At 24.2% G+C, this 17,694-nt stretch overlaps 1 pseudogene; it reads right to left on the reverse strand.

The window, feature by feature from the left end:
• Nucleotides 1–9,759: 9,759 nt before the first annotated feature.
• On the reverse strand, nucleotides 9,760–12,642 carry LOC113557925 (annotated as a pseudogene).
• Nucleotides 12,643–17,694: the final 5,052 nt, after the last annotated feature.

Here is a 17,694-nt window from a genome sequence, read left to right on the forward strand (position 1 = left end):
ATTGAAAATAAAATTCAGAATAGCTTTTTTAAAGTATAAAACAAGATTTAGCAACAATAAAAAAAATAAAATAAAATTTCGTGTTTGACGTCAATCCTCAGTGAAAGACATTCATATTATACCATTTTATTGAAACTTTAAAGAAAGAAGGAATCATAAATTGACTAAAAATTGAGCAGTATTTTATCTGGCACTGAACTTTCAAAAACAAAAAAATACCATGATAAAATTAAAAAAATTGGCACTGATGTATAATGGTGAGTGGTCAGATGTAGTTAATGGCTAAAAAGAGTGTCATCATCAGAATCTAAAATCTTACTGTATACATCTTATCATTGTATGTATATAGTTACATTAATGATCAGATTATAATATAGACATCTGTGACTATGTATAGTGTTATGTCATCCTTAATATAAACAAACTATTGCTATTGACTTGTACTTTACGTCTGTATTCATACTACCCATAGACCATCGGCTGGATCTCAACAACTACAATATCCCCTGCGTATGCCTCCGGCAGTGGTCATGTGTAACGAGTGGTGTAACATAAATTCAATGTAGTATTTTGTATTCTAAAATAATAAAAAATATTCTTTTAAGTATTTTAAAATACATTAAGTGTGGTCTTAATTAATATTAAATTATAAATATATTAATATTAAACCTATTTTTACTCCTTTTGGTTCAGCTAATAAATGGTAAGCCTCAAGTTGGATTAGGGTAAGTAAATTTGCTTTATAATCTAATCTTCATATATGTACCTACTTACATGCATATACACATGTATACATGAGAAGATAGTAAACTAGAGTAGTAGAGTGTACATGTGATATGGACAATAAATCATAAATTATATATAATTAAAAAAGGTAAATACATATATTATACTACACAAGCGCCCTAATTTTACATTATTACAGATTATAATGATCTGAATATTATTCTCGATTATCTACGTGAAATAGCCTATAATACTTTCAAGTTTCAACTGCAAATTTAATTTTTAATTATAAGTAATTTTTTTTTTAGTTTTTAAACAACACAATAAAGCCCTATTTGCATATTTGTAATTTAAATTTAAATTAATAATAATAATGTATAAGGAACCTTATATTAAATTTTCAAGTGTTTTGACTGAGTGAAAAGTATTTTATCGACATTTGTAGAAAACAATATAATCAAATGTCAAAATATTTTGAAAATTATACTATGATAAAACTTTCAAATTTCTATAATGTATACTCGTTCTTTTATTACAAAAAAAAAAAAAAAAATGAATGAAGAATATCAAAATCTATTTTAATGTGAAAATTTTTGTTTTTCCTAATTTTTTTTTTTGCAATTTATAGAAAATACTGTAAAAAATTTACTTTTAACCTCTATAGTATATTAGTATCAACCAAATCCAATTGCTACAAAAACCAAAATTTCGTCTAAATTAAAACTTTTTTTACTGTCATAAAATGTGATGACAGACAAAAAAAATTATAAAATTATACCTACTACACTTAATTGTTAATTCAATACCGTTCAGAATTTATAATACATGAAATTATAAGTGTATGTTGTCGATCAATATATTAACAATTTTAAGCAATCATTTTTCAAAAAGGTTTTTTTAGTAATGAATACAAATCGGTGGTCGTTTATTTGGGACTTAGTTTAAAAAAGATATCAAATAATATGCCAAGACTTTGAGTATCAAAAAATAAATTAGGTCATAATATAAAAAAGTTAATTTTTTATTTATGTATCTTGTAATTTATAGTAAAAATTATTGATTGCAAATTGCAAATTGCAAATTCATAAATTATATTATTGATCTTAAATTTAATGTACATACATTTTTCTATCCCCACGCATTTCAAATTTATTTTTATGCAAATATATAGCACGCAATTACCTAGAATGAAAATTCAATTTTTTATGTTTCTCCCGCCTCATCGATAGAAAACTAAATTTTCCGTGTAAACCATTAATAACGTGAATATTTCTAAAACGATCTTACAATTTCAATTCGTGCGAATTACCTACTTAATAAATATTTACAAAAAAATTTAATATTTTGAAATGGATGGGACAAGAAAAATTTTATTTGCGTCAATGATTTTCCAAAAAAGTTTTGGTATACAATGCCAATTTTTATTTTATCAACTACAAAATAAAATAAGAATTTAAATAAAATAAAAATGCATAAAAACTATTGAGACAACAACAAAAAAAAAAAAAAAAAGGTTGAGTAGTGTGACATAATCTCATATTCACTCATATTCTTCTATTCCCTCACAAATATGTCATTAATACAAATTGTTTTTAATAACGTAAGTTCTTTTCGAAATAATGATAGTGTTTACCGTTAAAATAGAACCAAATAGTTAAATTGTTGTTACATTTGTCATTTGCATAATTGCCGACTATAATATACGATATAATATTATGAATGGCGCTGATATAATATATGATATATTATCATATTATTATTTTAAATTTTAATAATTAGGCATCATACACATCGCGTCTACGCTCCCGTAAAAACTATATTATAAATATTATTATACAATATTACATACTAGACACGTGTGTACTGTGTGTGACAGCACATTGTATGTACACAATATATTGTACTGAGTGTTTATGTGTGTATAATATAATACTACAGCACGCGTCGAGCCCCGGATATACAAGCGTATCCAATGGGTCCAATGGGCAATAAAAGTGAGATACGCGTATATAAATAGGACACACACAACTTAAATACATACCTCATGACTCTAATACGTATTATATACTTCAGTTACGGTACTGGTTATAGGACAAACTCACAAACTGTACTCCATTATATTATTATGTATATATTGAATATACATATATATATATATAGGTAGGTACCCATATAAAGTGTTGCATAAAAGAGAAAACTGTCAGTTGACGGGCCGTCAGTCGAATATCATTGTTCACCATACATTATACTGCAAAGTGAATATTATAGACAGTACTAATATAAATGCATAATATTAACATATATAGACAACACGTAAATACATATTTTAAATGTATCTATATATTTATATAAATATATATGAATTCATTATGATTTATTTAGGTTCTATGAAAAACAAAAATAGTTGCAATAATGAAAATATCATTATTATTATACATAATATTGTACAGACTACATGAAGATTCTTATTTGAACATTGAGAACAGTCACCAACTCAATGACTAGATACATTTGACACCTACGCTATACCTACGCGTCTATACTCTACTGGCTAGTAACTACTGTCACTATACTATACCAATATCAGAGCTGCAAATTGCAGAGTACCAATAATCTTTTGATAAGACATTATGCAGATGTGTACTAATATAAAAGTGAACATTTTAAATTTAGAATTGATTTTATGTTAATATAAAAATAATATAACTGGCAGTGGTGATAAAAACGTTCCGCGTTCAATAATCATAAAATAACATGAAAAAATATACGTAATATTACGTAAACTTTTTTTTTTTTGATATTTCAATTTCAAAGCAAGATATGTGCATTTTTAAATTATAAAACTTTACATACTATCACATATTATATTATCGACGATAATTTATTCAAATAGAGAAAAATTTCATTTACGACGTATGAAAAATGAAAATTGTTAAATCATACGTTAATTGTCACTATAATTGTCTTCAATCCATTAAAATATGAGTCAAAAGTTATTTTAAAATGATAATATTAATAATACAAACATTTGAAGTTATTTTTAAGTTTATCATTCATGCAGTTTAGAAGCAATAAATAGAAAAACCGCCGAAGCCACGCATAAAATTTTGAATATTTATATCTAAGGTTTGAACATTTAATAGATACAAGTTTTCGTATACCTACATTTTTCTCACAAGAAATATATACAATACAAAAGCGGATGTAATCCTTTTTTCAACATTTATTGAAGTATGAATTTTAAAAATATTCATATTAAAAAAAAAAAACACAAAAATAACAATTTTTTTTTTTAATGATCTAATTTGTGTTAGTAACCAAGAAATATAAAAAATATAAAAAAATAGTTTTTTTTATAGAATTTTTAAGTATGATGGATTTTAACTTAAAATAAAAAATAACGATTTTAGATAATCTGTTGTAATTCAAAAATATTTTTCACCGACATTTGAAATCCTAATGTATATAATTATACACGATGACATTTCAAAACATATGGATTATTTTTAAGCTATTAGATACATACATATTTAAATATATAATTATTATATACACATTCAAATTTTAATTAAATAAATTAAAAATATTTACACTCAAATATAAATTTAAATGATAATACCAAGTCTGGAAATTTGTATAGTTTTATAATAAAAGTAAGTAAGTATTCTCTTGTGTGTTAAATAATCGATTCGTATAGGTATACATTTATATTTATACATTGGTTTTTATTATAATTAAACTATTTAAAGCCTAAATGAAATTGGAAATAATAAATCAAACATACGAGTAGAAAACTTGGAAAAATAATTGGAAAATTTTAAAGTTTCGTCACAAAATTGGAACATAAAGGACTGTTATTTTATATAATAAAAAGGATTGTGTTATACTCGTAATTCCATAACCTAAATTCTTCAGTGCACTCTTATGAATGGTACAAATTTGTCCCGTTTTGTTACCCTCTGTCTAAGTTCGGTGTCTGTTTGTGGTTAAAACTATCTTTGTAACATTGTAACATAATATTAATACAAATAAAAATAAATAAATATTATGTATGTACATAACATAAATTCTCTTATAAAGATTAAAATAATATATTATTATAATATGTTTATTTTTATTTTATTAATAAATTAATAAATATTAACTTAAAAAATTATTTTAATTTATAGAATAATTAGTCTGAAATTGCGTAATAAAAAAATTAATTTTTTAAGTATTTAAATTATTTTTTTACCAATTTTATTATAGTTTAATTAATTTATTGTTTGATGACAAAATTTAAATTTTCACAAATGATCACTAAGAAAAAACTTTTTTGGATTTGTACATGCATTTTTGATGTTTTCCCAGCAGTCTAAGCTAAATAATTTTTGTGAGGATTTATGTTGAAAAAACACAATTTCCAATATTTGACTGTTTTAATACACCATATGCTGTTCCAAAGCAAAAGCATCTTTGCAAACATGAAATATAATAGTAATTAAATATTTTTAAGTATTAAACAGATAAGTATTTTATTACTTCTAATAAATTTTGATTTATTTTTATAGTAAGAACATAATGCATATCAGATTTTTTCTTCAGATAATTAGTAACTACTAATTGATAGTTCTTCATGAGTATTTTAATAACTTGTTTTTCTCAATCATCGAGTCACTTTAAATAATCTTGTAATACCTTAAATAAAAATAAGGTTAAGCTTATTAAGAATACTGATATAGTGATATATAACATGTTTTAACTGTTTTAAGGATTAATACTTAAACAATTCATATGATATCTACATTTGAGTTGTATTAATGTGTAAATGAACATTAGTATGTTTAATCCATTACCTCTTTTGAGTTTTGGTAAGATGTAACTTTAGCTTATGGCAATACGCCGCAGAAAATGAAATGTATTTTTGTTGACATAATTACTAAAAGTAAATTAAATATACTTCCTGAAGTTTGATTGTAATTTTGAAAAAATGTTTAAATTCATACATTTCTAGACTAAGTTATTTAGGAATCACTTTTTCTATTTAAAATCTGATGTGCCTAAAATAAATATAAATGAAATGCAATTAATTTATGGATTTTTTTTAAAAAAATAGCTTAATTTTAAAGTTCTTTAAAATTGAGAATTGAAAATACTTCCTAAAAATCCATTCTTTTAGCTACTAGCAGTGCTATACCCCTGAACATAGATTAGATAAAATTAGTTGAAATGAATATACGAGTACTTTGTTTAAAATGATTGCCCATATAAGCCATTAGCTAATACCAACAAAAATCAAACTAAAATTAGGCCACTGAAAGAAGTAAGACGTTTCTTAAATGTAGACAGACGGTAGGTAGCGATCAATGTTGGCCAATTTTGTTGATTTATCAAATGGATGGAAGATGTATCTATTTCGACTTGTTTTGATTGAAACACGGTTCATTTCTCTTGTGGGCCAAAGCATAGCAACAAGTACAATATAGATATATAAAAATAAACATATATAATTCAAAATTATTGACTAGATGCAAAAATTAAATATAAATAAGCTGAATCTAATCATGTAAGATATATAAGTTGATAGTATGAAATAATTTTACATACGTACATTTATCTTTAAGTAAGAACATGTTAGCGCACTGTTTGTTATCGCTGAATGGTCACACGGCACACACGACATAGGCCAAAATTCATTATTTACACAAAATCAGAGAAAAGTATTTTTGAGGGTAGATTTATTTAAATAGTAAATACTAAATATAGTTACAAAATAAATTAATATCTTTTTAAATTTACAAAAACAATTATAATATAAAAAAAAAATTTAATATAATAAAATATAAAACCAATAGATAATACTTCCAAAAATATTAATCTCTATAATTTTTATAATAGGTATTTTTAGTATAATAAGATATTTAAAAATTATAATCATATGATTTTACATAAATGTTTTGTTTATGTTGTGTGTGAATTTGATAGAGAAAACAAAATATCACGTTAACATAATTTTAAGGCTATTCACTTATGAACACATACCTAACAATTGGAAAATAGATATTAGGTATTTCTTTTAAATAGTAGAAGTAGTAGTTGGATTTAATACAGGTTAAAAACTTCAGTATCAAATTGTCAATAAAATTGACTTTAAATATTTTATGTTAAACAAAAACTTACTAGAATTTTTAAAAACCCCGTCATTCACCAACTAGCCATCTAATGCATTAAGTTTTTTAATATTTTTTAAATATAGGTAACTCGTTTGTAGCAGAGGAATTTTTATATTGAGAATAATAAGGAAAATAGAACTAGACCTTTTCTGTTTTCTGTTGAATTATTTAGTACCTATATCATTTAGACAATGAATAATGTAAGTATGTAACATAACTATATACAATAATAAGGATACCTACCTTTATAGCCAATAAAGTATTATTTTAGCTGAATTATTTAGATTTAAATAGTAAATTGAATAGGTACTTGTTTCTATATTATAAGATATTATATATTATTTTAATATCATATCATTAGTTTGTCTTGATAATTGATTATTATAGTTAATTTAAAAATCATTTCATTTAATAAATGATTTAGTTTGGTTAATCTAAAAAAATAATATAAATTATTATTACTACAATTATAAATATTTTACAATATCATTAAAGTATTACAAAAACTTCAAATTCTTTTTTTTATTATAAAGCCTATTCTGAATAGACATTTCATAAAAATTAATAGATAAGAAATTTTATTAATCATTCAATTTATTACCTATCATCTTATATTGATCTTACAAAACAAGTAGTATAATGTTGTTTTTCAATAAAATAATTGTACCCACAAAGAAACTGTATGTAAAACAACATGAATAATAAACAACAGTTTTAGAATATTTTTTACGTTTGTTGTTTTTTTTACACAGGAAGCAAAAAAAAAAAATGCATTAAGCACAATAAGTGGATTATAATAGAATAGAACATTTTAGACCAGTTTACTTTCAAGGGTTAATGAAGAGAATGCTTACATGTTGTCATTTGAATACCAATTATGATTTTCTGGTTTTTAGTTAAGTGCTTCAGCTATATTTTTTCTTTTTTGACTTGTTCAGTTTATATTTACTTTGTAGCATAGGTGTGTCTAGGCCTCATTCACAGGTCGTGCACAATAGTGACATATCCAGGAGGATGGGTTTACTGCACTAGAATTATCAATTTTCATAGTCTTATAAATATAAACGTTATAAGTCCAAATGATGAAAATTAAAAAAAAAAAATATATGAAATCAGAAACTGAGAAAAAAATAAGGTTATATTATGCACCACAATTTAAAATGTAAGTTAAATTAAATTTCACAGGTCATGCCTGTGCAGGACAGGCAAGACCCATAAACACGCCTATGCTTTGTAGTAATTTTTAATTGTATCCTTAAATTTTAGAATATACTTTGTATAACATTAGAATACTTACTGTTTAAATTCATATATTGAATAGGTACCAAACATTTCCAATTGAATCAACATAAGTTGATAATTCTCACATAACCTATTCTTTAACACCCAAAGTATTTTTTTGACATATACTTTGTATAACATTAGAATACTTACTGTTTAAATTCATATATTGAATAGGTACCAAACATTTCCAATTGAATCAACATAAGTTTTTGAATTGTAAGCATGAATATGTTTTTTTACCAATTACAAATATTATTAATATCAAATGTAGGTATTTAAAAGTTCTTCCAAAATTGTATTAGTATTTATTTCTTAAATACTAAATATATAGATTTTTTTTATATACAACTGCACATTTATAAATTATTATTAAAACAAATTCTCTTGAAAAGAATAGGAGAGGGCATTTCAGATTCGTTTCTTATAATAATATAAGAAAACATAATCATTTTTTTAAATACATCATGCTTACTCCATGCTGGGGGCAGAATAATGTTCATGTCTTCATGGATAGTATAAAAAGAAAATGATTAGATGGTATTTTGTTTGGTTGGTTGAGTGTTGTTAGAACATTTTTTTTTACAGTTGATTTGAAGTGTTTTTTTTATTTCTAGTGTTTTGTATGATCTTTTAAGTAATCTAGAAAAATAGAGAGAACTCCTCCTTTTTGTAGCTAAGGTATTTTATACAAGCTCTGCAACAACACAAATGTGAAATACCTAATAAATACAAACTTTAGCATTTGAAAACTGTCCATAGTATTTTTATAAAGTAAAAAATATATATTAAATTAAAAGATGGGTTTATTAAATTCAAAAAGTATTTATAACAGTTCAACTCAATAATTTATTCCGTTTATATTAAATATAAGTACCTACATTAAAAATACTTCAATTATTTTTATTATTATAATAAGCAATTATTTTGAGTGAATAGATTATTTTCAGAAATAATTGGAGATTTAAATCATTCAGAATAGTTAGTTAAATAAAAAATATATGATAATACAAACTTCTGTTAAGACTTTCCCATTTAAATCTGTTATGATTTTTTTTTTTTTTTATTGCACCTGTTTCTTAAAGTGTTACTAGTCTGGATTTGACTACAAAGTCCTTTCTAGATAAAGCTTTTGTCTATTGTAAAAGTATGGTCTCATATTTAGGGACAGTGATGTTTATTAATGCAGTTCATACATCAACTTACATGCGGGAACAATACATGGATGCACAAGCATGTTGAAAATAAATAAAAACACACATAATCAAATTACTAAATATCTAGTAATTTAATGAAAATTATAAAAAAATAATGAGCAATAAATACAATACTAAAATTCTTGACAGTGAATAAATAATGACATTTTAAAACAATATTAATTTAAAATCAGCAATCAATGAACTGAATTAAACACAAACGATGTTACGAGACATAGTGTGATCTTGATAATCGGCAATCCGAGTTACTATTAAGTGTATTATTGTAATACAATTAATATAAATTATTTATACCTATTAGCTATTACAATTAATTTTCATAAATCTGTGACAATTGCATTGTAGTATTATTATATTCAAAATTTCAATTTATAATTAATATTAGTTTTGCGGTTGACATGTATATAGAATAACCGCAACTTCCATTGGTCCAAAATATTAATGAGTCTTAGAGAATCTGACAATCCAGTTGGTTCGACCGCGGCATTCAAAAAATTATACATATCATTCAGTTTTTCTTCTTCTTTGTATAAATCAAATACAACCACGACATGTTCTAATAATTTAATAACACTAGATACCTTTTTTGGATTTTTTTTTAAATAAATATTATCCACCAAATCTTGTACAAACCTAAACAAAATTTTTTTTAAGAGCAATACTTTATTAATAATATCTTATGATTATTATTAAGGAGATTGGAAGCGGTGACTTTCTGTCTTTGTCTAACACACATGGAATATAGCTATACGGCTGACAAAAATTAAGGTACTTCTAGTTGTTCAATTTAAAATATGTAAAGATGTTTTAATTGGTACACAAGTTTACTTTGCATCGGTCGAAGCACTTTTTCGATTGTTTTATTATTTAAAATAAACATTTTAAATTTTATAAATTTGTCAATTTTTATTATTAAATATATTAAAAATATGTTTTGACCGATGCAAAGTAAACTTATATACCAATTCAATTATCTTTACATATTTTAAATCGAACAACTAGAAGTACCTAAATTTTTGTCAAGCGCGTATAGCTATTTTTCCTATGTTCCTCGTGTGTAAGACAAAGACAGAAAATCACTGCTTCCAATCCCTTAATGATAAGTTTTATATCAATTATAAAAATAAATAAAGTACAACTTCATTACTTTTTTACTCGTGTTTTCACACAATTTATGTATTTTATAAATTTGAATAATGGTGAGATTATGAGTACTTCTTCCTAAATATATTATGTATAATAAAGTATAAGCGATAGATTAAGTTTATTATTTTGATTATCGCAACAGTTTATATAAACTATTTGTTAATAATAATATATGCAAATATGTTTTTAAGAGCAATTAGTTTTATAGACACTAGTTGGGTGAAGAATCTAAAGCTTTTATTATAAAGTGTTATCATAAATAATACATACCATTCTTTTATGTTAGATGGAAATGCACTCGTATCATCAGTTTTTCCTAAAAGTGACTTGCATAGTTTATATGTTAAGTAAGTATACATTTTTTTCATTATTTGTCCTCTCAAAGGTAAAAATAAATCCACAATCATAATATTTAATAAATCATCTTCATTGTGTTTTGAATACAGTTCTTGAGCAAATGACATAATATTAGTACCATTATCTTCTTCTAATGCTGTTTTGATACAAACACTAAATAATCCTTTAACCACATTTATCATTTGTCCCAACAGATGATCAAAATATATTGTAACCATTTACTTGGCTATCGTTAGCAATTCGGCAACACTAAATTTCTTATTATTTTTTAGTATATTGTGAGATATGAATGTTATTACTAATTCAAAATTATGCCGCCCAATGTTTTGATATTTTAATGATGGACCACTACTTCAAATATCGAAATCGGCTCCCCATTTGCTTAAAATATTTTGAACATCCTGAAAAATATAATTTATTTATGTTTTAATAATGGTTATCTTTAGGCAAAAAGTTTATCATATTTATTTATTAAATAGATAATATGAATAGAATTTATTATTTTCAAAACATACACCAAATTCAGGTGACCAGTTTGTTTTCATTAAATGGTTAAAATGAATATTGGCTTTAAGTTCATTTCTCTTAATTGACATAATTTGTAAGCGTTGTAAACACAATGAATCAGTATCTGCATTTTCTTTAAAGCGTATATTTTAATTAGAGTGGTCAACATGATCCGAATTCATTAATTCAAGATGAACTTCTTCGCTGTCTTCAAAACCAATAGTCTGGTTTATACTTTCTTGATACAAGGTGTAAATAACTGTCATATCTTCATCAAGTTCAGCACTTTGTTTCAAAAGCTTTCCTTCAGAGCGCCTCTCTTTCAGAATTTTTTTAATATCAAATTAAAATTTTTTTTTAACATTCTTGCAAACTTTCTTTGTTCTTGCCATTCTAAAAAATAAAAATGAAATAAATATCACTTAAACAAGCATTGTAAAGCATTGTGCAATTATATAATATTAGAATTATTAGGTTACCTACCAGTGGCAACTATCCTTAAAAATATAGGTGTAGCGAAACATAAGAAGTAATCACCCAACCTCAATAATATTCATCCATATAACATCCTATCTACTGAATAGTTTATTCAGCATGTTGAAAAAAAAATAGTTACTATTATACTATTAAAATATTCCAAAGTATTATTGTATTATTTGCTTACGAAAAATTACATAGACAACCCATCCCATCCACTTCTAATTAAAAATGTAGCAGGCGCTACACTTCTACTATAAGATAGCCGCCTCTGTTACCTACTATAATAAGTTATCAAATAAACAAATGAGTAACCATCTGTAAGAAATTAATAAAAAAATATTATTTATTTTTTACATACATTATGAAGAATATCAATATATATCAAATATTTCAAATTTACTTTGTTTATCGTCAGATGTTATATTGTTCTTCAATTTTCATGAAATCTCAGGATAAGCTTGACTGAACTTAATCTTGAATACTCCGAAGTGCTTGGTTCGCCGAGTTCAAAAACGATCGTTACGTTACTATGATTATGAATATAAATGTATAACAAATAACAATTATATTCTGTGTTGACTAATAACTACTGTTACTCAACAATCTACATCTACATTCCACAATATTTTATTTTTAGGTTTTGTTCAATTGTAAATAATGTACTTGACACCTGTAAATTTGTTGAATTGAGCGGGAATAAAATTATTTATGATTCTACCAGCTGCCGAGCCTCGGGCTGTTCGGTCTCCGAAGATGACAGCCACGCTTTTCAGCATGATTTAAGATAATATATATATATATTTATGTATATACATATAACTAGATCGTGATACACAAATATATATATTATCTTAAATCATGCTTTTCAGCCAGCAATTCTCATATAAGAAACGCATAAATTGGAGCCGAACCATAATGCAATTGTACCAATAATGAAATATAAAATTTCCCAATTTTATTCACAAACTTAGGTTTTTCTCATATCTTATCATTGTATAATTATTGTACAATTCAAATTTATGTATTTTAAAATCCAATGATTGTATAATCGTAAATTTAAAGATATTTCGCTTTTGAGCTGTTTTCCAGAAAAACCGTGAGAGTTAAGACCGTGAAAGTCGTAAAACATTAAATTGATCCTTGTAACGAACTATTTTTGATTTAAAAAGTGTAAATAAGGATTTTTAAAACATCGTTTTAAAAGATCAAATGGTTTTTAAAAACTAAAAATTTCGAAGTATCGAAAATCTTGTTTATAAGTTGTATTTGTTAGTAGACATTTGATAGAAACTTAGGAATGGACCTTTACAAAAATTATTGTGTAACAATGTAACCAAAAAAAAATATATATATATATTTTTTATAATATTACTCAGTCAACTAACTGTCAATATTTTTATTCATAAGACAAACTATTAAAGTGACCAACACACACTTAAAAACAAACCTAAATTCCCAAAAATAGTATGTTTGTGGTGCTATAGGTAAATCTGCGTAATATAAAATTCATAATAATTTTGATTATTACTAATATGACAAAAGATGTGTGCATTTGTATTCTTTTATATACCTATACCAATGAAGCAATGACATTAGCATTATAATGTTATAGAAATACATCGAGAGATACACATTTCCTATAACAATATGATACAACATATGTTGAATATGATGTAATTATTTGTAATTATAATTTATTTTTTTTAAATGCAGTTTCAAAATCAATTGTAGGTACATATTATTATCAGTTGTACATTCAACAGAATTTATAAACTATAAATAAAACTTACAAATTGCATTTATTTGATTAATATCTATATATATTTTATGTATAAGGTACATAATCACATAAAACACACACATAAGTTATGCATAAATTACATAAATTATGAAACTGTTATTTTATAAATCTATTAAAAATTATATTGCTTAAATATAAATATATATTTTTTATATTTTGCTTAATATGTTTGTCATTAAATACAAGTAAAAAAAAAAAGTAGTAAAGATGGGACATATTTACTTTAGTGAGTTGATTCAAGAATGCAATTAAATGAACTGGTTTAGACTGTTTAGTGAACATTTAATCATAAGATATAAGAATCATAATTCAACTTGTTAATTTGTTTGTGATTTGTGAATACCACTGACAAGTTCATTTAAATTGAATCATTAATTGATTCTACGGTGAGTTGTTTCTTATCGTAATCATAAAAAATTAAATTAAATTACTCAATTCTAATTTATATATTAAAAAATATAAGTTGTAAGTTTGTAAAGTATGTATGATTTGTAAGATTTGAATACAAAATAGTTAGTTATAGGAATGTAAATATCCATTATACAAGAAGTCACTATTTCCATTTTTTTTGTTTTTATAGATGAAATTTGAATTTAAATAGTGTAAAAAAAATTAGTTTGTTGACAAATTAAAAAGACAATAAATAAAAACTTTCTACAGATTATAACATATAAGGAGTTAAGTAAAAAGAAGTAATTTTAGTCACAATAATCTTCATATCAAATAATTCTTTTATTTTATTTTTTATTTATTTTAAGCTGACAAACTATGTTTGGTAATCAAAGAGCAGATATTTATCAATAGAGTAATATGGATAACTGGTTGGATATTGATATGATATATTTTTATCTTGTCAACATTCAAACAGCCAACCAGATAAGGAAATTATATATATATTTTTTTTAATATTAAAGTATATTGAAAATGTTTTTTTATGCTTTTTGAAAGCAATGTATTTAACTACTGGACAATTTATGACGCTGACCATTTAATGGAATCTACAAAAAATTATCTATCGATAAACTTAAGACTTCACCGTTTTTCGTTCTTCTATGTGGAATTAATCTCATCCACAAACGGATAAGGACAAAAGTTTTGAATACCTAAAAAACATAATATTACATTTGCCAATAATTTGTGATTTACTAATAGGACTATACTCTATTACATATTGTTCAGCGTTAATAGATTTTGAGAATAGTCGAAAAGATTTAAAAATAATAATTTATAAATACACGGCTAGAGTAAAACGGTTTATTAATTATTAATTGTACCTATCGCATACGATCGAATGATCGACTGACTGCATCATAATTACATTGCAATAAATGATGGCGACGAATTTTACATATTATACAATGAAATTGCTTACATACAATTTACTAAATTCTTAATACTACACTAGTGATTCTTAACAACACTAAATAGATTTATTCTTGATATGATTAAATGAAAAACTTCTATTAAGTATGTAATACAATTTAATAAATCATTTATAATTTGTATACTTATGAGTTTATGACGTTCATATAAGACAATATACTTACTGTTATAAACTACTGTTATTAATCAGAATGTCTTCCTTATATTTAACCTAATATTTGAATATGCATCAAATAAGTACTAATAAGTGCTTATAGATTATTATAACGATGAAACACACTACGAAATCAAGAATATTTACGCTTTTGAAAAGGTATTCAAGGTGTATTGTAATTTGAACGTATAATAAGTAATTGTACTATTGTAGTTGTTTTCTTTAAATAGAGTATTGTATTCGTATGATATACATATTTTATCGTTTGTGTATATATTTCTTAAACTTTTTTTTTAAAATTTAGAAAATTTACTTAGTCGTAATTTTTACAATCTAAAAGTTCTTTGATTCTAGTTGATAGGACTTGTATTTCTAGTAACAAGTTGAAATTACAATAAAATACTGTATCATATTATACGCCATAACTTTAATCTGCTAACCGTTATTACAATGTTACTAATATTATTGTCGATACAATTTAATTCTTTGCTCAATCGTATGTATTCATCTTCTATATCTAAAACTAAATCATAATTCATAAGGTTGTTGTTGCTTTTGATAATTCAAATTTAGAATGTTCAGTATTATTATACCGGTTTAGGGTATTGTTAAACTTTCTTAATTGAAAAATACAATTATTTATTTCGAAACCAGATTTATTGAAGAAATTGTCTTAAATAATGTTTAATATGTAGACAATAAACATGTTATAAGTAGGTAAATAAAATGAATATTTCTAAAAGTTTTATATTCTAAGCAGTCCCTATTTTTGCGTGCAGTAGCAAATTATTAATAGGCGAAAAAAGTGTATGTTTACTAGTTACAACCCTTAAAAATCTTTGTCTAGATATGCTAAAAAAAAAAAAATGGTAAAGTGTGTAGTAGCAAAATTTTCAAAAATAAAGATAGATTCTAAGACATAAATTTTCTAAAAATTGTCATTCTAAAACTCGTTATTCTAACACATGATACATTGTTTTGAGATCCAGCTTGCAGTACTAACTCCTTTATTATTGGTCGTATTGTCTTGAAATCTTCGAGGTTCAATGCAGTGATATCTCAAGATCAAATTTCTGCTCTCTAAAACGTTGAATTTTAATTTTAAAATTGAGAAATTGCTAAAACGCTAAACCCACCAATTTTTTTTTTTTTTAAAAACTTCACATTTAAATCTTCACTTACCGTCTAAATAATTGAGTTAAAAAACTTTTACTAGTTAGAAAATCATTTAGGGATGCATCTACGTCGATCCTTGAAGATTTTATCTATATAAATTTTTGGAAACGTAATAATATTAATTAAAAAATTGAATTTTTGAACAAAAAATCATAATAAATAAAAAATTAGAATTTGGACAGTTATATAATTATAAATGAGAGGACAATTTTTATATATGCAATGGTTTGCGAGGAAAATAGGAAATCGTGAAAATATTGAATGCGTGATTGGGTTGCCTATATAAACACCTTCTATTGATGAAAGAAAATATCTTACAGCCTAGCTATATTAATTAAGCATATTATGATCACTAATATTATTGAAATATAAAAAAGACACAGATTAAAAATGTCCATAAAACAATTTTTTTGTTGTGTAACAAAGTTTAAAAAAATAGTATAAGGATACTCATAAGTAGGGTTAGTGCTTTTTATGTAGTAAACAATTGTAAAATATGCATTTTATTTACCAAAATATCCAAGAACAATTTTTTTTTAATATTAGTTAATATTACATGCTATTATAAAATTATGTTTTTTTTAAATTTTCAAATGTGAAAGACCGGCGATTATATAGAAGATTTATATTGGTTGAAACTCCTTTCCACATCACATCATACATGCTGTTGTTAGAGCATGTAAACAAATTTTACTTATTCGTACGTGTGTAAGGCGGAGACAACACATGTGGGTACGACGTCCTCTTAAGTCTATTTTAATTTGATAGGTAGTATATTTACGATAATTCGACAAATAAACCAATAAGACGTTCCTAAAATAAATACCATTTAAAATTAACAAGATTCTCAACAATTCACATCTATGCTGCAATTATATGCATTATGTTAAAAATATGCAAAATAAAAATTGTTCTATTTAATCAAGAATAAGCCAAATCGTGGACATATCTGACAACCAATCAATTTGGACTTAAGGAAAAAAAGCATGCAAATGCATAGAAATCCTAGCCCTACTCATAAGTTATGTTTTTTTATAAGTATTATAAGTTTATAATTTGAGTATTTGACATTTATCAAAATCGAAAAAAATAAACTATTTTGTAGTTAAGTTATCTTTCATGTATTTTTAAATTTTGAAAATTTTATACATGATTTTTCATAAGTAGTTGTAGTTGAGTAGTTCATAATATTGAAATCATAAAATCTAAATATATACAAAGACAATTTTTTGTTATACACATTTGAAGTTCAAATTCGGTCGAAATCACATATTTAAACTAAAATGACTAATTATTTTATTTTGTTATAAATTA

The sequence above is a fragment of the Rhopalosiphum maidis genome, chromosome 3, assembly GCF_003676215.2.
Source record: "Rhopalosiphum maidis isolate BTI-1 chromosome 3, ASM367621v3, whole genome shotgun sequence".
Lineage (NCBI taxonomy): Eukaryota > Metazoa > Arthropoda > Insecta > Hemiptera > Aphididae > Rhopalosiphum > Rhopalosiphum maidis.